The following is a 26,842-nucleotide window of genomic DNA, read 5'->3' on the forward strand; positions in this document are numbered from 1 at the left end:
CCCCGAGCCAGGCTGTGAAGACTTCTAATCTCTTCATAGCCAGGGAGGGGAAGAAACGAGAGCGGAGGACCAATCTCCGCTCCCAGCCGCTGAGTTACACTCCCCATCCCTCCAGGGCGCCCATCCCGGTGCCTATTCTCCCAACTCCCCACCCAGTTGATGTGACAGGTGCGTGGCCCAATCCCCTTCCTGGTTCCCAGCCGACGGCTAGCACCACCGGAGCCAATGGCGGCGGCCGAGGGGCGGAGGGGGCTGGCAGGAGGGGCGGGAGCGCTGGCTTTAGAACCACAGCCGCAAAAATTCCGAGCGGCAGAAGTTGTCTGAGTGCGTCGGTTGGAGGCTGTCTGGCCAGATCCGGTACTCTGCGACTTTATGTAAGTGCTCTGCAGGCGCGGGAGGGCACGAGGGGAGCGGGATCCCTGGGCGTGGGCATGAGTGGGTCCAAGAGAGAGCATCTCCGGGAACCTCGGCAGGAACGTGCCTGGCACGGGAGGCGGGGGACTGAGAGGGAGGCTGCAGAAATTTCTGTCCTAGACCTTGGGCGCCAAAGCGATCGTTCGCATCAAGGACGGGTGGGAGTGACCGAGTGTTCCCCACGACCACCGCCCGCCGCAAACACGTTTTCTGCTCTTCACTGGAGAGATGGTGCTTTCTCACTAGTTGCTCTTAACTTGTTGCCAAACTTGGGCTGGAGTCCTTGACGCCAGCCCTTGCCCTTCTCCCCTTCCGTGGCGGCGGCCCCGAAGTGGAAACCAAGCGCCTAACTTCCCTCTGTCGTCCTTCTTCAGCTACTGCCACCCTCCTCCCCCCTCCTCCGCCGGCTCTGGACTCAGGAAATCCCGGAGCCGGTCGCCGGCAACGCCTCCAGCCCCCGCTCGCCCTCCTCGGGTGACCTCACGGGCTCACCCCGGACCCCGGGCTCCACGGGGTGCGGTGGCCCAGGGAAGGAACGAGGCTCCGGTTGCCTGCCTGCCGCCTGCTTCCCTTGCCATTAGCGAGCGAATCGCTATCGCACCGCGTCTCCCTATGAGTAAGCACTTTTTTCCTTTCTGTAGCAGGACATCTCCGGGCCATTAGGGCAGTACCTTTCCGTTCTCCTCTCCCCAGATCCCGCGCCGCCCGTCTTCTCCCTTCTCAGCTCCTCTGGCTCTGCAGCCTCGAGCGCGCGGTCGGGGCAGCGGCCGCCCGGCACCTCCCGGGGCTCCTCGGGAGGCAGAGCCGAAGGGGCGGGGGGCGAGGGCAACATCCCCCTCCTCCCACAGAGCTGCACTTGCCGGTGTTTACTTTTCCCCACTCGCAGTACTTAGCGGTCTAATGAGAGGCCGGGGGACGCCGACCACCCCCGCCCGGGCTTCTCGCCAGTCCCAGAGTTGCCGCCGCCGCCGCTGCTGCTACTTGCTCTAATGTGCTGGCGGCTCCAACGGCCAGGCTCCAGGGCAGAAGATCCCAACCTGGGAGGTGGAGTGGGCTTAATGCATTCTGACATTTCCTGTACGCGACGCAAATTCTTGCTCCACACGCGATCTGCACAACATGCCGGGTGGTACTCAAGGTTGAGTTTAGAACTAACTGGGTTGGAGAGCCTCGCCGTTTAGGATCAGATAGACGGGATGCTCGGGGTGCCCGACCTGTTACCAGGGATGGGGGGTGGGGAAGAGAGCCTGGCTGGCTGCACAGTAGGTAGAAAACCTAGGTGAAATTAAAAACTACTGAGAGGTAAGCGCACACTCCGCTTTACAAGATGTCACAGTGTATTTGGGAGCTTAAACTTGATCCTGAAGATCCAATTTACAGTGAATTCCAACATAGTGGCCGAAGCCCCACATATGTCAATTGGCATCACGTGCCCCAAGTCTCTGATGCCCCTAGGGTAATGGTCACATGACTTCTTTTGACTTTAAAACTGGAATGTAATGGCTGAAGTTCATTTTCCCAAAACTACCGTGACAAAAAAGGGGAGGGGGCGGTGTGAACTAGCCTCTACTCAAGGGAGTTCTACTTGGATTTGGTTGAGGGGAACAGAAAGGGAATTTGGTGCTCAGATTTTATCCAAAATAAAAAACAGAAGCTGTTTTTAAAATAAGGGCTTGAAATATGTTTGTGCTGGGGTATATGTCTCCCCTGTGGCCCTTCAATCTAGTTATGGCTTTTCTAAATTTTAAAAATATCTTACTAATTATTTTCTAGAAAAATCGTCCATTTATTCATGCCCTATTTCATTCCTAAAAGATTTGAAGCCATATCCCATTAGATAGTGTTTTTAAAAAATTAGGCTTTGTCCATGTCCCTGGGTCTGGCCTATATTCCAGTTGAACTGTTCTCTATATTAGGCATCTGCTTGAAGGTGGTGGATAATCTCTTGGCTAAAATTAACCATCAGTTATTGTGGTTTGGAATTAATTGGATCAGAAATCAGGCAGGAAAACAGTGGACACTAAATTTAAGAAACCGAGCTAGTTGGGTTTTTACCTGTCAGTATTTTAGTAGAATAATGAGAGGCCACAGAAACAACTCCCATAATGACCAATACCCACCCAAGTGGCCCAAGTTAAGGTTGCTTTTGGAAAAATGTGGCAGTTTTTGCTATTCAGATTATATATTGCAGAGTGTAGAAATGGGCAGAGGAATCTCTGAGGTTGAGAGTTTAAAAGCTTTACTTATTTACAAAAATGGATCCAGTTGATACGTATTCAGTCTTGAAAACAACTAGGGCAGCTAAAAAGGAAACTGGGAATATTTAAGAGATTTTGGCTTTTGTATGCTTCAGCCAAAAATCCTTGTCTACTTACTGCAGCAACCTCTGAATGACTTGAGCACGACATTTTCATGCTGTGCATGGGTTTCTGAGCCTAAAAACTAGAACAACTTTAAAGCACGTAGTTCTGACCACAAGGCTAGCCTTGCGGCACAGATTAGCTGGAAGTGGACTCAAACTGCACCTGAGTTAATTGGAGTTAACTACACTGGTAGATAGACCCCCCTAGTGGAAGAGAGGTGATAATATAATTTTAGATGGAACTCCTAACAAATATTTAACCTTAAAAAAAGAAGAGCACAACTATCCAACGAGGTTAAAGTGGTAGGGAGAGAAGTTCTTTTTAATATAGTATTAACTCTTGTCAAAACAGGATTCTCCCTAGGCTCTACAACCACAGTCTTTCATTGTCTCGGTATGTCCACTCATTTACAACTACTGACTTCAATTTTTAGTCATATGATCTAATGAACCCAGGCTTTCATTAAAATTAGAGGATTATGAGTCTACTTCTTAATTTCTACAATTAGATCTAGAAAGTTATCAAACTCTTTACCTGGGGTGGGAGAGTCAAATAAATTATGCTCTGCCTTGATTTAACACAGACAATCAACACTGAGGTCCAAGGTCTCTAGTCTAGTCTGAGGCCATCATTTAGAGTCAATTGCTAAAAATGTCTAGGCTTAATGCATTTTGGGTAGAAGGATTAATTATGACTAGTGAGTAATATTTGGGTTGAGATTAAGTCTCTTCTACAAATGGTTACAAGCACATTAGACTTGACTGTGACTGTTTATACTGGCAGAATGTCAATATCCAGGGCACTATTAGGAACCCCATGAAATTTTGCTCCTAGGCAAACAACGTGACTGTTACAGAAAAGAAGGGGGTAGAAACTTGGCCGTGGTGCTTGAGCACTAAGGAGATTCTTTATGGTGAAACTGATGACAAAAGGAAGAAAATTCACTTGCCATTTTTCCATATTCTGTTTTAAGCATTTCTACTTACCTTTCCAAGAAATTTACTGACATAATATTCTTAGCACATATGATAAATTCATGAATTTGCTATTGCTATAATCTAGGTGGAATGAATATGCCAAACTGTTTGTTTTTGCTGTTTAGTACAGATTCCAAAAGTAGCTGGTATAAAATTGAAAACGAACATCTATCAGTACATGAAAACTTGGGTAACTGTTTTTGGAATCATTTTGTACTTGCTCATGCTCTTTTGGTGAAAAGTAATCCAGAGGGGGAAAGTTTAATCTGTGAAAATAATAAAACTCAGTTTAGAAGAAAACAGCTAGATCATGTTTTGAGTCTATAATTATTCTAGAGAGTGATGCACCATATGATGTACGTTCATTGTGTTGGAGGTTTCAAACGTTTTTTGGATACATTATACTGTTGGAAGGTCTTTTAGATACCAGTGGTCACGACTAGCTGTTTTTAGTGATGAGAGAGCTTTGATTAAAATTATGACCTAGAAATATAAAAAACTGTCTGATCATGAAATGTCAGTCTCAGGAGAAGATCTGATAATACTTGGGCCAATGGTAGTTATGGAGGTGAGACAGTTTCCAAAAATTCAATATGCTTAATTAATAACACTGAATTTGCCCTATTCTTAGCACTTGAAAGACAAATATTGGTGAGTATAAACTGTTTTAGGGATGAAAAAGCATTGCTGTTAAATGAAAATTACAATGCTAAGGGGGACGTATGTTGGACTTGCTTCAGAAGAACTAGATTCTAGACATGGCTCTGACACTGACTCATAGTTTGACCTTGAGAAAGTCACTTAAGATTATTATATTGATAACTAACATTGAGTACATACATGTGCCAGACACCACGCATTTTCTCATTTATAAAATGAGGGCATGGCTCAAGGATTTTGGTCTGCTGGGATTTTTTTTTCTTTTATAAGATATATCTTTTATATAGATATAGTCTGGCTTATTTCAGTTATATTTATCAGTTGATTTTTTTCCAATTTTAATGCAACTATATTGAACCAAGCTAAATACCTTGTAGGCAAATTGGTGACTATCCAGGAAGATGATCACCAGTGGCTTATTCCGTGAGTAATGTTATTTCTTTAAAATATAGAGGTACCATTTATATCATTCCTTATCAAGGATTTTTGGCACATTAAACTTACTGATTTTATATTATGACAAAGCTTAATTTCTCTTAACAGTCTAGAAATTTGTTTGATGATAAGGAGGTAGTGTTGTTTATTGGAAAAGGCATTGAGTGTGGACTCCAGGATCTTTTAGGCCTCTGCAGTTTGCACAGACAGGCCATCTTCAGTAAATCATGGAAGTTCTCTGTTTTCATATCTGGATTTTACTTTATTTGTAAGCCATCTGTTTTCAATCTGTATATTTCACAGGCATGCTGAAAGGATAAATGAGCTATGTAAGCCTTGGCTCTTCAGCAGACAGGTGCTATATAAATTCAAAGTACTGTAGTAGTATATCATAGAAACACTAAAGCTTTAATAAGAGTTTACAGAAATGGTAGAATTCTCATCACTTAAGTCTTGCCACATTTTTACTTGTCTGTAAACATTCTCCAGCCATCCACTTTTACAAGCTAAGAAGAAATAAAGCCAGACATAATGTAATGAAAAATAAGAGAAATGGTTGATAACAAGAGAATAAAACCCTATATGTGTAATACTTTCTTATATTTTTTTCCCTCAAATATTGTGCCAAGTAGCCTGTAAAAGCCATTAATGTGGTGGTTGTTTTTTTTTTTAACCTTTCCCAAGTAACTACTGAGCGGTATTTTGGCGTTCATTGGTAATGGTTACAAAATACTTTGGCTTATCATACTTCATTCTTAGTTTTGTGATTGCCCGTAATAGGAGGTTTTGTGTAAAATTACGCATGAAAAATCAAATGTTTCTCCTTATAATTGCACTCTAAATTGCATATGCAGGTATGGAAAAGTGCATAATGGAGGAGATAAACTTATGTTTAAGTGGTGTGCCATCGTTAACACAGAAAAGGTGAGAAGTTAATGCAGGTCTTCATCTGAAAAACAAACATGTTGGGCTAGATGACTTCTGAGGGGTCATTTACTTTTCTTTTCTTTTTTTTTTTTTTTGGCTGCATCGGGTCTTCGTTGCAGTGTGCAGGCTTCAGTAGTTGTGGCACGTAGGCTCAGTAGTCGTGGCTCGCAGGCTCTAGAGCACAGGCTCAGTAGTTGTGGCGCACGGGCTCAGTTGCTCCGTGGCATGTGGGATCTTCCCGGACCAGGGCTCGAACCCGTGTCCCCTGCATTGGCAGGCGGATTCTTAACCACTGCGCCACCAGGGAAGCCCCTGAGGGTCATTTTCAACCCCCACCCTCAAAACTATTAACTTGGAATTAATTTTCACTGTCTGTTGTCATCTTGACAATTACATGATTGTTCTTTAACTCTGTCATTCTTTGTGTTATTATGCATTTTTATTTTGTTAAAATTATGTTTGCTAACATTTGTTAAAATAGCATTTGTGAAGTGAGAGTACTTAATGAAAATGGAATAAGCAGAAAGCCTTGAGTTAAAGGACTTTTGAAATAACCTGATATCCTATGACTAGTTCTGAAGAGAAGTTTCTCTTTGCTAAAAGAAATCATTTTCTTTTATAAAATCTGATCTCTTATGTCTACCATCTCTGTTTTAAAAGATTAAATAGCAAATCATTTTTTTGTAATCTTGTAACCCATATATTGAAAATACAACTCTGATTCTCTTAAGCTGTTTTAAATTTGTATGTATATATAATACTTGTTTACATAAAAAGTATATATATAAAATTTTTACTTTCTATAAAATAGAATTTGAGAGGGCAGCATAATAGCTTCGAATATTCATATTATTGCATTCTACATTATATGCTCTAATTACATAGTGTTGCTCTCAGATTGACATTCTGCTATTGACACTGAATAATACATTGTCCTTTATAGATGAATGTAATTTTTAAGCTTTTTTTCCTGTATTTCTTTACTTGCTTGCATATTCCCATTTTTGCCATTTCTTATTGTTGTTTTTGACATCTTGGTGCTTGTATTTCAGGTGAGGGAGAATTACCATTTAAGACTGTTTTCTCAGAGGTGAAAATGATAAGACATGATTCCTAGGGTATATCCTATTGCTATAATAGTCAATAGGTATATTTAGTTAATCTGCTGGAAAAGTGTCTTAAGTAGTGTGTACTTAGGATATTTTTTAATCAGTTTACTTTGGAATAAAAAAATACAAGACCACTTTAAAAATATGAGAAGAAAACAAAAGGGTTTATAAAGAAGAAAAATAAAAATTACTCATAATTGTACCACCTGTTCATATTTTTTCATGTTTCCTGTGTAGAACGTTAGATATTTTTAAAATTGGGATCATACTGTATATACTGTTTGTATCCCATTCTTTTAACTTATATTTTGAACATGTTTTCGTGTAATCAGATATTTTTGAAAATATTTAAAATTACTGCATGATATTCTATATAATGGATATTTCATAATTTATTTCACTAATTCCAGGTTGTTGGAAGTTTTTGTTCTTTCCATATCTTATAGATAACGCTTCAGTGAACACCCTGGGGCAAAAACCATTTCATGACTCTGATTATTTCTTTGAGATAAATATTTAGAAGAGAAATTGCAAAGATTTTTGTTTTAAAGATGAATTCCTTTGACAATCTCTGAAATTTAAACATTGGTGTAAGCAAAAAGAGCCTTGATTTCAAACAGCAGCACTCAAAAAAAAAAAAGCCATTCTTTATATAGTGTTTCGTATGGAGCTGGTTTAGGTAAAGTATATGTCTTGGAAATATTTTGGTTTCCTCTGATCTAGTTAGCAGGTGCAAAGGAGGATGAAGTAGAATCCTGTGGGGTGTACAATCATAGGAAGTTCTATTTTTTGAAACAGAACTGTTAATTGGGGAAGGGAGACAGGTTTGTATTTAATTAGCCTTTAGATTTCAGATTGCTGTAAAACTCAGTTCAAGTACAGAAAGCTTACTTGTGACCATAAACTTTCAGTATCATGAAGAGACTTTTAATCCTGAAGTTGGTTAAATGGCTGTATATATATAAAGATATATATTTATATATTCTTTTTCAGCTTCTTTGCCATTATAGGTTATTACAAGATATTGAGTGTAGTTCCCTGTGCTATACAGTAGGTCCTTGTTGGTTATCTATTTTATATATAGAGTGTGTATATGTTAATCCCAAGCTTCTAATTTAACCCCCCCTTCCCCTTTGGTAAGCATAAGTTTTTTTTCTATATCTGTGGAGTTACCATATTACCCAGCAATCCCACTCCTGGGCATATATCCGGAAAAGACGAAAACCCTAATTTGAAAAGATACATGCACCCCAATGTTCATAGCAGCTCTATATACAATAGCCAAGGCATGGAAGCTACCTAAATGTCCATCAGCAGATGAATGGATAAAGAAGATGTGGTACATATACACAAGGGAATATTACTCAGCCATAAAAAAGAATGAAATAATGCCATTTGCAGCAATATGGATGGACCTAGAGGTTATCATACTGAGTGAAGTAAGTCAGACAAAGACAAATGTCATATATCACTTATATGTGCAATCTAAAAAAATGATACAAATGAATTTATTTACAAAACAGAAATAGACTCACGGACATAGAAATGGCTGTGTTTGTTGATAGGCTTTTTTATCTCAGGCTGTCAGTCTCTTGAAGTACAGCCACGCCTTGGAGATACTTCAGTTGGTTCCAGACTATCGCAATAAAGTGAGTCACATCAATTTTTTTGGCTTCCCAGTGCATATAAAAGTTACGTTTACACTATACTGTAGTCTATTAAGTGTGTGATAGCATTACATCTAAAAAAATGTACATAATTAAAAATACTTTATTGTTTAAAAAATGCCAATTATCATCTGAGGCTCCAGTGTGTCCTAGTAACGTCGAAGATCACTGATCACCAATCATTATAACAAATATAATGATAATGAAAAAGTTTGAAATGTGGTGAGAATTACCAAAATGTGACACATTTCCACATATTGGAAAATGGTGCCAGTAGACTCACTTGATGCAGCGTTAGCACAAACCTTCAATTTGTAGAAAGTGCAATATCTGGAAAGCGCAATAAAATGATGTGTGCCTGTATGTTGACAATACTCAATAAACTCAAAGCTTTATGTTTCATTCAGGTTGCTTAAATAACTAAACGGAGATCCAATAGTGGTAAAACTGGTGCCACCAGTTAATTTGTGCCTGGTTTCAGTATATGGTGAATCCCCAAATTACATCACTTAACAAATATTTTGTATATTTAAATGGCTCATTGTACACTGCATATCTCTCTCTAAACTTATCCCATGCTGCTTCACAGACCCTTCCTGGATGTCTGTCTCCTTACGCCAGTTCACTGGTGGCACTAAGGACCATGTTGGTCCGGGCATCCCATGATGACCCGGAAGTGATGTAGAAAGTTTTGTCTGACTGGACAACTCGTTCTTATCACCTCCTTTTTTTGTTCTCAGAGGGATCATGTACATGCTATATTTCATAGTCAGAATGGATTTTAGCATAAAATATGGGTTCCCATGGTTTTGCTATTTTATATCTCCGTGACATTGGGGAAGTTCCTTAATTCCTCTAAACCTCAATTTCACTATCTATAAAATGGGGATAATATCACTTGTTTTCAGTGTTGTCTTTAAAATTAAAGGAGAACATTTATAAAGAAACTGGCGTATATTAGGTGCTCAATCAGTGTTCGCATTTACAGGTCAATTAATGTTGCCTTAGGTGATCTTTATCAGGTATCTGTAGCTACCTCTTCATTTTCCTCTAATTTAAACTTTTTTTTCCTTTAAGTATCACCATTGAAGATAAATAAGATAGTTTATTTTTTCTGTTTTATTTAATGGTATTGTGAAAATATGACTTTCCAATGCTTTTCATTATGAATGTGGAGGATTTTAACAATGTTTCAGGTTGAAGAAGCCTCTTGGCTTAGCTAAGAAACCCCTTTACCATTAATGTATCCTTTTATGAGGATATTCCATCCAACAGTCTAAATTCACCCTCAAAGGAAAATTGGAAACGTGACTCTTTTAATACATGACAGACACCATTATAAAGTCATTGCCACTAACAAATTTAGCTTAGAGCAGGGTGAAAGGTAATAGGTAATGTTGATGCCTGTTTTTGGGGGGAGGAAAAAAAAGCTTCAAGTTCTTCAGTGTTTCTACAATAGTAGAAATAGTATAAACATGAATGTTTAAAAGTTTACCTTTGAAAAAATAGGAGAAAAGAGAAAATAAGTTAGTGAAAACTTAAAATGCTGGGGAAGGCAGAGAGTTATAAATTTAATCCGTATCTTTCCGAGATGACATGTAGCCTTTAGACGTGGGTGAATCCAAAACATATTAATTTTAAATTTACGATGCCCATTATTTCCTCTAGTGGAAGTTTTCAAAAGCAAAAACCAGGAAATGATGAAGGACATTGACACATTCAACAAATATTTTGAGCAGTTTGTGGGTCTCCAGTTTAAAGCTACAGTTGAATCAGTTTTGCAAGTGGTTATGAATAATTAAAATTTTATATTTTGTCTTATGATAATTAAAAAACAAATATAGCCAAATTACCATGCAGTATAGATAACCAAAAAGTAATACTGATAGATTTACATGTTTAAAGATATAAGCCAACCCATACATTTGGTATCTTATCCTAAATCAAAGTTTTCCAGCATTAGTTGGGCCCCCAGCCCCGCGAAAAATAAAAGCAAACTAGAATATATTTATAGGTGCAAGCAGAAGGTGGCAAACTTCTCTAACCAGAGAAGGTTTGTGTAAAGATGAAGGGAGGATTGCTGTGTCAAGTACCTTGAAATGTGTAAAGATTATATAAAAGGTGGCCTATAAGGCATTTATAAAGAGATGTAACCCTCAGGAAAACTTTAAAATGTGCCCAGAGTTCTCAAGTGTATATTGAGATAGTACAAACTATAGATGGAGTAATAGCCAAAGATAGTAACACGGACAATGCCTTAATTAGTCTATTTGTGGAATGGCTTCATCATTCAACTAAAATAAGTTTAATGAAGACTGTTAGGTGCTAGGCCTACAAAGATGGTAAGATACTCCTGCAGTCTGGAAGAAAAAACATAATATTGGATTTCATGAAACCTAAAAATATTCTTACATGTAGAAAAGGAACTTAAATATGGCCTTTTTTCTCAACATAAAATAATTTCTAAATTTAAACCTTGTGTGAACAAAGACATTCATGTATAACCCAATATAATCAAATCTAAACTAAGAACAAATCAAATTTAAACATTGTTATTTCTTTGCAATAATTATTGCATCCTAAAAAAAGTGCCCACCATGAGTTAATTTTACTTAAATAGAACATTGCTCAGCCTATAAATGAAGGTCAGCAGACACCAGTGTCTTGGAATAAAATAGCCCTTTGGCAAGAAAATGAGCCACACCCCATTTAGTTTTTACAAAAATAAAATTCCTTCCAGCTTTACTAAATTGTAGATGTTGTGCACAGCGTGTACTTCTGCAGTAGTTGGTTCTGCAGCTGTGGAAATATCCATGTATGTAGAAGCCCTAAAAAACATTGATTCGCCATTACTTGCACATGCAGCTCTCATACTTTCTGTAGTACAGCATTCTGTTAAGTTTTATCTGACTCAAGGATAATAGCGAGTAACTACAGGTATAGCTGACACCTTAATTTTCTGCCTTGAACTTCTTGGTTATCCCAGACTTTAAAATGAGCTGGAAAACCCAGGATTCCAAATCTGGTCATCATTTCATTTGGTGGGAGGGGATCAAATGAATGCAGTATATCTGGATGTACTATGTCTGCTGTACATGGTTTTCTTCAAAGACGGTACTAAATTCCTGCCATGTACCATGGAAAACACTGTTCTTCTAGGGAGAAAAGAAAATAAACCCATTCTCCTGGTTCTTTCACAGTACACCTGGCACACAGCAGGTCTCCATAAATATAATACATTTGAAAGAGGGTATAAATGGCCATGGATGGCCCTTGCTGATAAAGATTAAATTGTGAAAACCTAATCAGCAAATGGGTAACTTATGAATCATACTGAATAAAATACATATTGATGTGAACCTGTCAGAAAACCAAGCAAAGGCTTCCTTGGTTTTCTTCCTCTTTTACTTGTCTTAAGTGAAAGGTCAGGAGTGAACGTTATGTACGGATAGCACTTTCATTGTGAGAACTGCTTAACTTCAGAATCAACGGGGATATTGGGACATATTAATATTTTTTCACTTTTTAAAGCAGTGTTGTTGAGATAGAATTCACATTCTGTACCAACCATGTAAATTGTACAGTTCAACGGATTTTAGTATATTCACAGATATGCACAACCATCAGCAAGTATTTTGTTTTTGGTTTTGTTTTTTTTTAATGAATTAATTAATTTATTTATTATTTTTGGCTGCGTTGGGTCTCCGTTGCTGTGCACGGGCTTTCTCTAGTTGCGGCGAGCGGGGGCTACTCTTTGTTACAGTGCGCGGGCTTCTCATTGCGGTGGCTTCTCTTGTTGTGGACCACAGGCTCTGGGCATGCGGGCTTCAGTAGTTGCAGCACGTGGGCTCAGTAGTTGTGGCTCTTGGGCTGTAGAGCGCAGGCTCAGTAGTTGTGGCGCACGGGCTTAGTTGCTCTGCGGCATGTGGGATCTTCCTGGACCAGGGCTCGAACCTGTGTCCCCTGCATTAGCAGGCGGATTCTTCACAACTGCACCACCAGGGAAGCCCCTTTTCCTGTTTCTTGATGCTTAGTAGCTTATTATCATCAACTTGTTCCCAACACTACCTTATTCCTTAGTAATATTTCTGCTTGAATAATGGAAAGCTTGTAAAAGTTGTATAATCACCTTTTTAAAAACTTGTATAACAGATTTATCCAAAATTCCTTGTTTATACACATTCATTGAATACCTAGTATAAGGAACAAAAGTAAGCAGTATTAAGTATTGCAGAAGTAAATGACAAATGCTTTGAAACACAATGGTTTTCAGTCAACCTAAAGCATTATTGAGCACATCTAATATTTATTTTTTAAATTTACGCTTCAAATATGAAATACATACACAGAACAAAATTCAAAAGCTATAAAGGGACATAAAGAAAATAAACCTCCTGCCCCTGACTCCGATCCCCCATTTCCCTTCCCAGGAGGTGACCATTAGTACTAGTTTCTTGTCTATCCATCCAGAAATAATATTGAGTACATTTGACACTTGACATTTTCAGAAGAGCTTGGTGTTTTACATTTAGAAAGTGCAGCAGTAAGTTTGAGGGAGTCTTTACCTTTTGACTCTTCAGGGATGAACATGGGAAGGAGGGATTATCCAAGGATGATAAAAAGAATCAGTTACAGATCAGAGTTTTTCTTTCAAGAACCCTTCAGGCCAATATAGCTAATGACACCTAGAACCGATCTCTGCCATTATCTTCTGTATTCAACCCACAGAGAAGTTCCTGGACCTAGTTGCCTTATTCTGGGCAGGCCAACTAGGAAAGGATAGGCCTCCCTGAGAGAGGAGGGCTGCAGTTCAGTCAAGAAAAGATACAATTTCCCAGAGACCCATTTAGAACTTCCTATTTAATTACTTAATTCATTTAACAGGCCTTTATTAATTATCAACAGTGTGCTAGGCACTGTTATCACTAAGATAAATAACATAATGTGCCATCGTTTGAAGAGCTCAGAGTCTAATCCAGCCACTGATTTTTGCAGACGAGGCGACAGAGGTCTAATGCAGTGGTGGAGGACAGTGGTGGGGGATGGGGTCTCCTGATACCTAATCCATCACTCTTCTTGCCATAAATTTAAATGCCACATCCAGAGTCCAGCGTGGTTCACTAGGAATGCCTCTTCCACCCTGAATCAGTTTATACAAACTGGAGTTTTCTTTCAGATGTTAACAAAATGGCAGATCCCATGTCTTTAAAGTTGACATAAACTCTCTGAAACTCACTTCACCTATAACTTAAGCAACATTATTTAACTCGACCAACTCTTCCATAGCTAATGAAAATTCATTAGTAATAGCTTTAAAGTGGTACATTATTTTCCAGGTTGTATCTTCAACCAAAGTACTCTTATGCTTACAAAGCTGCAGTCCTAATCATTGATCTTAAAGAGTTTCCTACATTGTATTGCATCCAAAGGATTTTGAAAACTCGAATGCCAATATATTGGATATACATTGTAGGATTTATCACTTTTTTTTTTTTTGCCACACCGCGTGGCTTGCAGGATCTTAGTTTCCCGACCAGGGATTGAACCCGTGCCCCCTGCAATGGAAGCACAGAGTCCTAACCACTGGACCTCCAGGGAATTCCCGGATTTATCACTCTTGGTTTCTTCCAAACTGGATTTTCTCTCTCACAGAGCCAGTATTTCCCCCTTTGTATTACTCCTCACCAAGAAAAAAAATTCCATTTTATTCATTGATTCATTCACTTATTCAGATATTTACTGAGTGCCTCTATAGGTCAGGTTATTTTCTAGGCACTGGGGATTATACCTGTGACTGAAACAAATGAAAATTACCATCCTTATGAAGCTTACATCCTACTAGGGGAAGATACAAAATGAACAACAATATAGTATATTCGATGGTAATGTATTATGGAGAAAATTAAAGTTGAGGGTATAGGGAGTGGGAAGAGGGCATTGCAATTTCAAATCATGTGGTCACAGGAGGCCTCACTGAAAGGAAGATATTTGACGCAAGACATGAAGGAGATCAAGGAGTGACTATCTGTGGAGAAGTGTCACTTAAGTAAATATTTCTAATAACAGATACCAAAATTGTCATGCATTGGTGGGTTCTTGCCCTGAAATTCTCCTTTATATCAGCTTGTTATTTTGGTATTGAACAGAAAAATATCATTTACCCAGATCAAATACTCTAGTGGAGTCAAGAATTGACCATACAAGCTAAGACTATAGTGTCAGTAGTTATGTCTATAGTATTTTGGAAAAATTCGTGGGAATAATGTTTAAAATAGGATATGAAATTATTGCATATAAATTTGCTTCCCTTTTCCCTATCCATTTAATTATACTATATTCTGTGTTTAATTCTGAGTTAGATTTTTTAATTGAACTTTTTACTTTGCAGAAATTGTAGACATGTACTTGTAAGAAATAACACAGAGAGATCCTGTGTACCCTTTACTCAGTTTCGCCCAGTAGTAACCTCTTCAAGACCATAGTACAATACCCAAGCCAAGATGTTGACATTGATACAGTCAAGATGCCGAACAGTTCCGTCACCACTAGAATCCTTTTTGTTACCCTTTTGTAACAGCACACACTTTCTTCCACCCTCCCCTGCACCTGCCCCATCTCTACCCCTGGAAACCACTAATCTGTTTCCCATTTCTATAATTTTGTCATTTCAAAAATATTATGTAAATGAAATCAGAGTATGCAATCTTTTGGCTTTTTTCATTCAGCATAATTCTCTAGAGATTCATCCAAGTTGTGTATATCAATACCTTCCTCCTTTTTATTGCTGAGTAGTATTCCATGGTGTAAATGTACCATAGTTCTTTTTTTTTTTAATAAATACATATACTCAAGGATGCTTGCTCATTGCTTTGTTTCTTTTTTTTTTTAATTTTATTTATTTATTTATTTATTTTTGGCTGTGTTGGGTCTTTGTTTCTGTGCGAGGGCTTCCTCTAGTTGCGGCGAGCGGGGGCCACTCTTCATCGCGGTGCGCGGGCCTCTCACTATCGCGGCCTCCCTTGTTGCGGAGCACAGGCTCCAGACGCGCAGGCTCAGTAATTGTGGCTCACGGGCCCAGCTGCTCTGCGGCGTGTGGGATCTTCCCAGACCAGGGCTCAAACCCGTGTCCCCTGCATTAGCAGGCAGATTCTCAACCACTGTGCCACCAGGGAAGCCCCTACCATAGTTTTTTTACCCATTCACACATTGAAGGACATCTGGGCCATTTCTCGTTTTGGCTGCTACAAATAAAGCTGCTACAAATATTTGTGTACAGGTTTTTCTGTGATTGTAAATTTTCATTTCTCTGGGGTTAATGCCCAAAAAATGCAATCTCTGGGTCATATGAGAGTTGCATATTTAATTTTATAAGAAACTATCAAAATGTTTTTCTGTAGTGACTTGTACCATTTAATCTCCTACCAGCAACGTATGAGCGACCCAGTTTTTCTACATCCTTGTTAGCACTTAGTATTGTCACATTTTTATTTTAGCTATTCTGATAGGTGTGCAGTGATATCCCATTTTTGTTTCATTTTGCATTTCCCAGTGGTTAATGATGCTGAGCATCTTTTTATGTGTTTGTTTCCCATCTGTATATCCTCTTTGGTGAAATATCTGTTCATGTCTTTTGCCTATTTTCCAATTGGATTGTTTTTTAATGTTGAGTTTTGAGAGGTCTTTATATATTCTAGATAACAATCCTTTGTCAGATATGTGGTATACAGCAATTTTCTCCTAGTCTGTAGCTTGTCTTTCCATCCTCCAAGCAAGGTCTTTCACAGAACAAAAGTATTATTTTGACAAGGCCAAGTTGATCAATGTTTCCTTTTATGGATTGTCTTTTTGGTGTCATGTCCAAGGCCCCTTCACCAAACATGGTTCCTGATGAATTTTTCAAAAAATTTTTTCTAAAGTTTTATGGTGTTATGTTTCACATTTAAGTCTGTGGCCCATTTTGAGTTAATTTTGGTGTAAATCTTTATACAAAATTACACAAAATGAGGTCTAGGTCAGAGTTCTTATTTTTTTCCCCTATGGTTGTCCAGTTGCTGTAGCACCATTCCTCCACTGATGAGCTTTTGCACGCTTATCAAAAATCAGTTGAGCTTATTTGTGTAGGTCTATTTCTGGGTTCTCTGGCCTGTTCCGTTGTTCTGCATGTGTTGCTCTGTAACCACACTATCTTGATTGCTGTAGCTACAAGAAATGACTTAACACCAGGCAGAGTGAGTCCACCCAGTCTATTTTTCAATAAATTTTACCTGTTCTAAGACCTGTTTCTTTCCACATAAATTTTTGGAATAAGCTGGTCTATGACCACAAAAAACTGTGCTGTCAATAGGAATTACATTAATAAATTAGAATTTTGAGATTGCATATGTAATGTTAATTAAGTTAAAAATGATAATTCCATTAAGGAAGACAATTTAATTTCTTCTGTAGTCTCATGCTAGGTCTTATTTTCTAAAGTGGTGCCTACTTTTATGATTTTTAAATCACTGAACAAATATTAATTGGTCATTTCTCTTCAGATAGAACTTGGATATCTTTTTTTTAATTACCAATATTGAAACTTTTCTTGATTTAGGTATATAACTTTCAAGTTCTAAATCACTGATATGTTTTTGAATTTTAAAATTATTTGAAGAGTTCTTTCCAGACTTTTTAAAGACTTCCCCCACCCCACACCTTAGATTTCTCTTTGCAAGACTCCTAAACCTACTGCCTTAAGTATGGTTTACCTCTTCTGTTGTTTCAAACAAATGCATTAACCCACATAGCAAAACACAATATGCCACTAAATCATTGGGATTTAGGGTATTGGAGTTTAGGATGTGTTTGTTAGTCATGAATAGTAAATCAAAACATCTTAAATGAAAACTTTTGTGCATTCTCATGCTTTGATCTTTGATTCTGAAAAATAAAATCTTAAAAATTACAAAAAGAATCTGGTAAACCTCTTAATTTAAAAAGGGCACTTGGAAACTTACTATTAGGGATTAAAAAAAGAGAAGAGGACTGTTAAACTGATTAAGGCTGAAGAAGAAAGGAACAGAAAATGTCACCTTGTTTGGGTGCGGGAAAAGTGAATGAGATCATGCTTTCATTTCTGTCTTGCTTTCTCAAGATAAAGCTTTTCCACCCTTCTTTCTGCTTCATGATTCAGGGTGGAAGCACCAAAAAAACTTGGCTCTCTTTCCCATCCTGTTTATATTCTAAATTGGCTTTTATTGTTTTAATAAATATGTCACTGGCAGCCTGTAACATTCTGAATATGGCATTAAGTGGTTACACTCAGAAAGCAGGAATTTGAAAATCACAGTCCAGTTATACTACCTTAAACACAATTAACAGAATTTCTTCTCAATAAGGAAAACTTACCTAAGTTATAGCATGTGGCTCATATAGTTTTAGTATAATTATTACAGTGAAATTTACTACCACTAAGCATTGTGTACAGAGTTCTGAAAGGACAAAAGTGTGATCCAAGAATAGTAAGCCAAGATGTCATTCAAAAATAAAGGTACTAGGCAGTTCCCATGAATATAAAAGAACTCGTAGAAAAGAGAAATACTCGAAAGTGAAATTCAGCCAATTAAAAAATAGGACAAAATTAAGATTTTAAGAATAGAGGAGCCTTGGTAAAAGGATGTATGATGATCACTGAATCCATTTAAATACAGAATTAATACTGAAAAAAAATTTACTACCACTAATATCAGTGATTTGTTTCTTCCCCATCTACTCCTAACTTTGTTTAGGTTAATAGTCACAGCTACAGCAAAACCTATCCTGTGATGGAAAAAAAGTGTAATTTAAGGAAGAATGCAGTATAATGGTACTCATCAAACAGATATTCCAACTTCTTTCTTCACATATAGCTTATCTGCATTTTTGTATTTGGCCTAATGAGAGACTTTTAAAAGCTCATTCTCTAAAGCAGTGAATTCTCAGAGCCAGTGAGCCTACCATAGTCTACCCCATCAAAAGAACCCTGCTAATGGCTTAGCCAATTTCTGAGGTAAGAGTACCAGGGAGAGGGATAAACTGGGAGAAGGAAGAAGTTGCTCTTGCTTGGATGACTTTTTGCTAACAATATGATTTTTAGCAAGCGAAGGCCACAAAAGTTGTTTGATTTGTGGCAGAATTAATTATGAGACTTTTTAGCTGTACCAGGTTAACAGATTGCCAAATAAAATACTGAGCAAGCAAGACTGGTCAGTTACAATTCAGTGTCTAGAAATCTGAGCCAGCATTAGTGTTATGTTTATGGATTCAACTCCATCCTCAGAGAAATACAATCAGGGTATCAGCAAAAATAAGAGTTATGGGGTATCTCCCAGACATTTGAATAGAAAGGGCACATAACACTGTGTGAGACCACAGTATTTTTGCAGCCAATCTTAAGGATAAATCTACATTGTATTCAGGATGCTGTGTTGGGCCAAAACTTAACAATGACCATTATGTGTAGAAAATAGCAACCATTGTTGTTGCGTTAAACTCTCTCTGGAGATTAAAAAACATTTTTAATTAACCTAATAAAACCCCAATGGCAACATAACCAAAGAAATTAACATAACCAGAGAAGAATGGGTAGAAGCAGAAAACCTAGTGCAATTGTTGAGTTATCCTGGCAAAGGAACCCTGAACTATGTGAAGCTGTTGACTGTTTACTGTTTGTCTAAAAAAGCAACTCCAAAAAAAAAAAAAAAAAAAAAAGCAACTCCAAAAATATACACATACACACAAACACACACACATTTGGATTTTTCAGCTAGATCTTTAAGCGGGCTGTTTCATGACAAGCTCCCAAAGAAATGGAATTAATTTGTGGTGTGTTTTTTTTGTTTTTTTTTTAAATTTATTTATTTATTTTTGGCTGCGTTGGGTCTTCGTTGCTGCACGTGGGCTTTCTCTAGTTGCGGCGAGCGGGGGCTACTCTTTGTCGCGGTGCCCGGGCTTCTCATTGTGGTGGTGTCTCTTGTTGGGGAGCACGGGCTCTAGGCGCGTGGGCTTCAGTAGTTGTGGCTCGCGGGCTCTAGAGCGCAGGCTCAGTAGTTGTGGCGCATGGGCTTAGTTGCTCTGTGGCAGGTGGGATCTTCCTGGACCAGGGCTCGAACCCGTGTGCCCTGCATTGGCAGGCAGATTCTTAACCACTGCGCCGCCAGGGAAGTTCCTGGGGTGTGTTTTGAAAGTGTTTATATATATATGTGCTTGCAAGAATTACACGGAAGAATTAGACCGACAGAGTACTTGGTGATTCTTGAAGTGAATATTGGCAACCTTAAAGATGTTTTATTAGACAACAAGGCAACAGTTTTCCTCTGTCTTCACAATAATAGCAGAAGTCAGAAAATATTCCACGTGCAAATATATCTGAACCTCTTCATGAATGCATTTAACACTTTGAAGTGATGGCAACATCTGGTAACAAGTAGAAACCAGCGTCTTATAAAAACTGCGGCTTCATGTTACCACTTCATGTGAATTAGGCATTTAAGGGAGTCTTATAAGTCTTCCTAAAAACTGACAAGGTTAATCTTGGACTAGGGCAGACAGGCAGGAAATGCTGAAGCGGCTGTTTCTTTTGAAGGTTTTGTGATTCCTTGTGAGGTCAAAAAGTAGTCGTTTTAAAGTTAAGAAAGCTAAAGCATTGAGATCTTGACAGCTTAAGTGCGATTTTTCTTTTTCGTGTGTGTGGCAATTTTGAAGGAAAACTTGATAAAATTCAGAGTTCTTTATACCTTCCATTCCACTTTTCTCTGAAATGCCTTTATTTTCGGAAAGTGGAGAATTAGAAAATCATTCAGCTGCCAAATATGATCATGGATTCGGTGCCACTAGAAAGATATAACCTACCGTTTCTTTGGCTGGATTACCTCTTAGGAATCACCCTATTTTGTAGGGTTACCCAATGGGACAAGAGTAGATGTCTTTTATGTTTATTTATGTGATTTGCATTAAAAGTGCTAAAAGTTTATTCTTTATTATGTAATAAACCACTATAGCACATGACAGTGAGGTTAATTCCTTTAGCATGCAATGTTATTATCACAAATTTATTTAACAGATACTTTTTTTCATTTGAAAGTAAATATTTGTTCCTGAATTTTTTTCTTCCATTTTGTTGAGACATAATTGACGTACAGCATTAAGGTGTACAGTATAATGATTAGACTTACATACATCATGAAATGATTATCACAGTAAGTTTAGTGAATATTCATCATCTCATATAGATACAAAATAAAAGAGAAAGAAAAAAATTTTTTTTCTTGTGATGAGGACTCTTAGGATTTGCTCTCTTAACTTTCATATATAACATACAGCAGTGTTAATTTCTCATATTGTACATTACATCCCTAGTACTTATTTATCTTACAGCTGGAAGTTTGTACCTTTTGATTGCTTTCATCCAATCCCCCCGCCCCCACCCTCCTTAACAGATACTTATTGCCTGCCTACTGTGTGCCAGGCACTGTTCTAGATGCTTGAGATAGATTGGTGAAAAGACAAGTCACTGCCCTCATAGAGCTTAATAAATATTAAAGATGAAAACAATGGAGCAATTTTAAATCCTTTAATCTATCACTCAGCTTTTAAAGACCTACATTGAATGAGTTTTGAGAACTCTTGCACATTTTACCTGAAGTTTGAATAGGGAAAAATTGATAATTTGTTTGGAATATATGGCAATAAGCTGGAAGATGATAGTTAAAGTAAATGTTTGATTTTTTTGATTCTCACTTTTATTTTTCATTTATCAGTGTTATAATTAGACCCCTTGAGTAACTGAGGAATGTTACTGATTTAACTTGTGGATTTATTCTTTAGGATGGTCTTAATTTATATGGCGGGGGGCAGGCGGTGTGAATGGACATAGTAGCCCTGAAAATTAAAATATGGAATCTGTAACTGCTGTCTTCTTTCATTGGAAGAATTATAGAATACTTAATGTATTTAATGTTCACCATGGAAAGTGAATGTATTGCTCAGTTATTTTTGCCTATGTGAGTAGTACAAGAGCTGACTCAAAGGAGATGACATGATGGTTCCTGTCCTGAAGTAAAATAAGATGATGGGGTTGTGGTGGAAAAATGATGTGGTCATGCCCATATTTGCTCACATCTCTTGTTGGTTTCCTTTTATAGAGGAAAACCAAAGAGAGTCTCATTTCTTATTTTTTAAGTTTCCTTTTTGTATTTTCTTTTCATGCCATTTTCCTTTTTTTTTCCCTTAAAATTGCATTATCCTGATTTGCAGTTCAGTTGGCTCAAGCTGAGCTTTGTAATAGTATAAGTACCCCTTAGAATGGTCATAGTGGAGGCATTATACCCATTTTAGGGAATCAATTACATATATGGACACAGACACTCTGAGCTCCTTGAATGTAAAAGGCATATTTCATAAATCTATTTCCTGATGCCATCTAAGTACAGTGCCTTTTACAGAGTGGATGTTCATTCAGTGTTCGTGTAATGAATGAATATGAGCCAGGAATTTTATTTTTGCTTTCCAAAATACAAAATACTTTTTTCTAAGCTCATGGAATTTTTAAAAGCTTATTTTTATGGAAAATTTCAAACATATAAAGTAAAATAGCATAAGGAACCCCCCCACAGTTTCAACAGTTTATCAATATTTGATGTTCTTATATTTCATCTTTCCTCTCCCCTTTTTTGTTGTTTGGGATTTGCTTTCAAATAACCCGCATATTATTTTACACATAAATACTATAGTTCACTTCATTTTTAATATTTTAAAATAGTAATAATTCTGCATTTCATACAGAGTCTAACTTTCAAAGCCTTTCTTTTCTAGTATCAGAGAAGGAAACTCTTACTGATTATCAGAAGAAAAATCTGATTTGCTACATATGAACTGGATATTTTTAAGTAGTTTTATAACAAATATATTGTCTTTCTTAATCTTTTAAAAAATGTATTAAAAGTTTCTAAAAACTACACTATCATGATAAATTCCCATCTCATGGACATGAACCTGATTCTGCAAAATGTTCTTTGGAGTAAATAACCTGTAGATTGGTCCCCTCAGAATTGATATTAATCAATTAATTTTTCTTTTCACAGTTCAACAGAACAGAACTCACGTTAAAACCTATTCTGGTAATTGCATTCTCAGTTTTGAAATTTCTTGTTAAAAACCTATGGACCTTATGTTTTTTGTCTCTCTAAAATTAGATGACTCCATCATAAATATTACCAAATAAAGCACCAGTTCTCAATAGAGAAGTATGCCACATAGTCCCTTGGAGATCAAAATTACTTGTATAATAACACTAAGATGTTCTTTGCTTTTTCACTGTACTGACAGAAGCAATGGTGGGTAAAACTGCTAGTGCCTTAGCCCCACACTGTATTAGTAGTCTTTGTATTCAACACCATACCCTTCCTGTTAGAAAAAGACCTATAACATGCAGTTCATTAATGAATGTCCTTGATTAAGCAGGAAAAATTAATTTTATTAAATCTCAACTCTTGGGTATACATCTTTTCAGTATTCTGTGTGATGAAATGGGAAGTACATAAAAAACATTTCTGCTGCATATGGATTTACAGTGATTGTCTTGAGGAAAAGCACTTGTGCAGTTTTTTGATTTGCAAGCTAAACTAGCTGCACTTTTAGAAAATAGAAAACCATTTTTACTCGAAAGAGCAAATGACGTATTAACTGATAATTCAGACCTGAATATTTGGCAGATATGTTATCAAAAGTGAATCAAGTGTGCTAGTCACTGCAAGGAAAACGGCTGAGAGTATTTGTTGCCAATGATAAAGTTAGAGATTTCAAGCAAAAATTCAGATTCTTGAAAACTTGCATCAGCCACCATGCATCAATACTTAGACTTTTCTACTGAGGTTGGTGGTGTTTTTAATGGAAGTGATTTGTTAGATATTGTAAAATGAAGTGTGACAACAGATCTGTACTAGTCAAACAATATTGTTCCATATGATCAGTGCATGATGTTCTGAAATCAAGCATGGGTAAAAGGTCCATTTAAAGTGCAAGATAGACCAATGGATTTTAACGTAACAGAGTATGAAAACGTCATTGATCTGATATCAGATTCCACACTGCAACAACTATTTAAGAAACTAACACTTACCCAGTTTTGGCGTGGTATTATAAAGAAGAATATCCATAATTATCCGAAAAGGCTCCTAAAATACTTCCTTTTTCCAAACAACGTATCTGTGGGAGGCCATGTTTTCTTCATATACTTGAATCAAAACAACATATTGCAACAGACAATGCAGAAGCAGATATGAAAATCCAGCTGTCACTGTATTTAGTTAAACAAAGATGTAAACAATATACTCTTCTATTTTTTTTTTCCTGCAAAAACCTTTGTTTCCATTTGGCCCACGGCTTAGGTGAGGGCCCCAGGGTGGTCAAAAAGCTGCCTAGTGGCTGCAGAGAGGGGCTCCGGCAGAAGCCCTGACACCGGAGGGATGCAGAGGGGCCCCTCAAAGGCCGCTGGGCTCCAGAGGCCCCCGTCGTACTTGAGGGTGAGCCTTTGGAAGAGCTACTGGCTCAGCCCCCCACTCCAACCCCGGCGGCAGCCTGCGCCAGTGGGAGGTGGGGTCAGTCAGGTGGTCGCCATCTGCTTGATGAGTTTCAGCTGCTCCTCCAGGAAGCGGCTCTCCAGGAAGTCATGGGTGGGTGTCTGCGCGGCCAGAGCCCAGGGGTGCAGGTCCACAAGGGCCTGGCTCAGGTTCTTCTCCAGGGCCGTGGCAGCTTCCTTATTGTCCAGAGTTTTACCCCATTCATCTTGGGACGGCTTCTGCGCTCCTGGAAGAGGGCACAGCCGCTTTGCTGGTTTTGCATCTTCAAGAGACGCTGGGCGCCCTTGCCCTTCTCCATGGCGGACTCACAAAAGAAGTGGCCCACGCTCTCCAGAGCCACATCCTCGCGGGAGAAATAGAAGCCCAGAGGGAGGTAGGTGTAGGAGGGCCCAGATGCAGGTTGACCCCTGTGGTTGACGGCTGCCCCCACCTGGGTGGAATAATTCTGACAAATCTGGGAGCTCATGGTTGATCAGCAGTAAGGAGCTAAGCTCCGAAAAAACGGTGTTGGCTGGTTTTGGAGGCCGAGGACGGCAGAGTGGTTGGTTCCTAAGGATGCGACAGGAAAAGAGGTTCCAGGGTGATTGGAGGCTGGAAAAGGGGGCGTCCCTGGGTCTGTACCATTCAAACACTGTTGAAGCAAGAGACATCCGGAGGAGCGAGGCATGCCCTGCCTCTTCCCATTAAATTTTTTTAAAATATAGTTTTCATTTTTAAATGTTATTTATATTAGCATGAGGTGGGTTTAGTTTTTTTTTTTTTAAATAAGTTTATTTATTTATTTATTTTTGGGTGTGTTGGGTCTTCGTTTCTGTGCGAGGGCTTTCTCTAGTTGCGGCGAGTGGGGGCCACTCTTCATCGCGGTGCGCGGGCCTCTCACTATCGCGGCCTCTCTTGTTGCGGAGCACAGGCTCCAGACGCGCAGGCTCAGTAGTTGTGGCTCACGGGCCTAGTTGCTCCGCGGCATGTGGGATCTTCCCAGACCAGGGCTTGAACCCGTGTCCCCTGCATTGGCAGGCAGATTCTCAACCACTGCGCCACCAGGGAAGCCCGGGTTTAGTTTTTTTTTTTAAATAAATATCTTTAAAATGTCCTAGTTGTAATTTCTAATATGATAAAGACACTGATCTAACCCACATATCAAAAAGCTTTTTGGGGTCCTTAGGTCCTGAGGCCAAAAAGTTTAGGAGCTGCTGGGTTAGTTGGGTTTTTTTGTTTGTTTCTTTTCCTTCCCTATCCTTTTTTTGAATGAGAGACCCTCAGGATAGGAAGGTGTAGAGCATATGAGTTATTTCTTTGTATGATTTTATTAGCTATGAACAGAACACAGATGTCTCCCCCCCAGTTTCATTGAGACATAATTGACATATAACATTGTATTAGTTTAAGGTGTACAACGAGATGGTTTAATATATGTATGTATTGTGAAATGATTAATACAATAAGTCTAGTTAACATCCACCACCCCACAGTTACTTTTTTATTCTTGTGATGAGAACTTTTAAGATTTACTCTCTTAGCAACTTTGAAATATGCAGTTCAGTGTTGTTAACTGTATATAGTCACCACAGATGTCTTCCAAATCACTTCCTTATCCCGTGTGTAGTTCAACTGATAATTTTTGGAGGGCCCATGCTTTAAATCCTTCTATTTATTTCAGCCTTTTGTTTTAGGGCATTAGGACAAGGTATATAATTTAATATATAATAAGACATCCTGTTTTAAAAGGTTGATTACTTTGTTATGTAAAAACAGAGCTCACAAATATTTACTGTTGGGGAGACAGCCCTTGGAATATTGAAATTAAAATGTTCTTGTGGCTTATTTACCCGCCCCCCCCCAATCATCACGTAAACCAGATCTACTTGATTGTTAAAACTGACACAGCCACGCAACAGGAAGTTTGTGTACCTAATACTGTTCCTGGCATAAATTTCCTAAACTTTCCAATATAGCCCAAAATTACAGTAGCAATATCCTCCGTGTTAATTTGGTACCTGTTTTATGTTAGATCCCTTTGCTTTGATGTTTCACTCACTGTGAGTATTATTTGTTTGTTTACTTTATAAGTCATGAAGATGGGTAAAATCCTGTTCCATTAAAGGATGATAGATCAGTGTTATTGAGGTGTGGCATTAAGCACAGTGGGAGAGGCCTCCATTGTACGTGTCACACGTGGAAAGAATATAACCCGTACTGGGTGTGGTGGGGAGGGGATGATGTTTGAATGAAAGTTGCAAGAGACTTTAAAAATACTATGCCTAGGTCTTGTGTCCTAACTGCAGATTACACCCATACATCTATGAAATTCTCATGCAGCTTTGGGTGTGCCTCTTTCCTTCCTTCCCACCCTGAAGGGTGTATGTGTCCACAGGTGCGTGTGTGAACTTTTAACTTTATGGATTTGTTTGTAACATTTGAGAGAGAGTGAGAGCTTGTGCACTTTACATGTACAGATAAAACATAGGTTGGTTTCTATTGACTTTCCCCAGCATTCATCATGATGAATTTGGAATGTAAAAGTTGTTTTCATTCCGTGGCCTGCTTATAAAAATGTGCAATGGATTACATAACCCTTGCCACCATCTTCTGTTCCCAAAGCAATTTTCATTACCCATAGGAAAAACAGAGATGCTGTTCACACACATACTCACACACATGCACATACACAAACGCCAATACCCCCCCTTGGCCCTG

General features: G+C 38.4%; 1 protein-coding gene and 1 pseudogene across 3 annotated transcripts in view; one reads left to right on the forward strand and one right to left on the reverse strand.

Moving 5' to 3' along the window:
* Window positions 1-262: 262 nt before the first annotated feature.
* Window positions 263-26,842, forward strand: part of PLS3 (plastin 3) — a 90,348-nt gene continuing 63,768 nt past the window's right edge. The window contains exons 1-2 of one of the 3 annotated variants that reach the window (XM_036839851.1): window positions 311-374; window positions 4,792-4,837. The gene's annotated coding sequence lies outside the window, so the exon portion shown is untranslated. Of the gene's footprint in view, window positions 375-793; window positions 1,031-4,791; window positions 4,838-26,842 lie in introns of those variants that run through there. The other 2 variants (XM_036839848.1, XM_036839852.1) reach the window with 2 other exon arrangements.
* Window positions 24,169-24,657, reverse strand: LOC118888344 (annotated as a pseudogene).

Source organism: Balaenoptera musculus, chromosome X (genome assembly GCF_009873245.2).
Source record: "Balaenoptera musculus isolate JJ_BM4_2016_0621 chromosome X, mBalMus1.pri.v3, whole genome shotgun sequence".
Classification (NCBI taxonomy): Eukaryota; Metazoa; Chordata; class Mammalia; order Artiodactyla; family Balaenopteridae; genus Balaenoptera; species Balaenoptera musculus.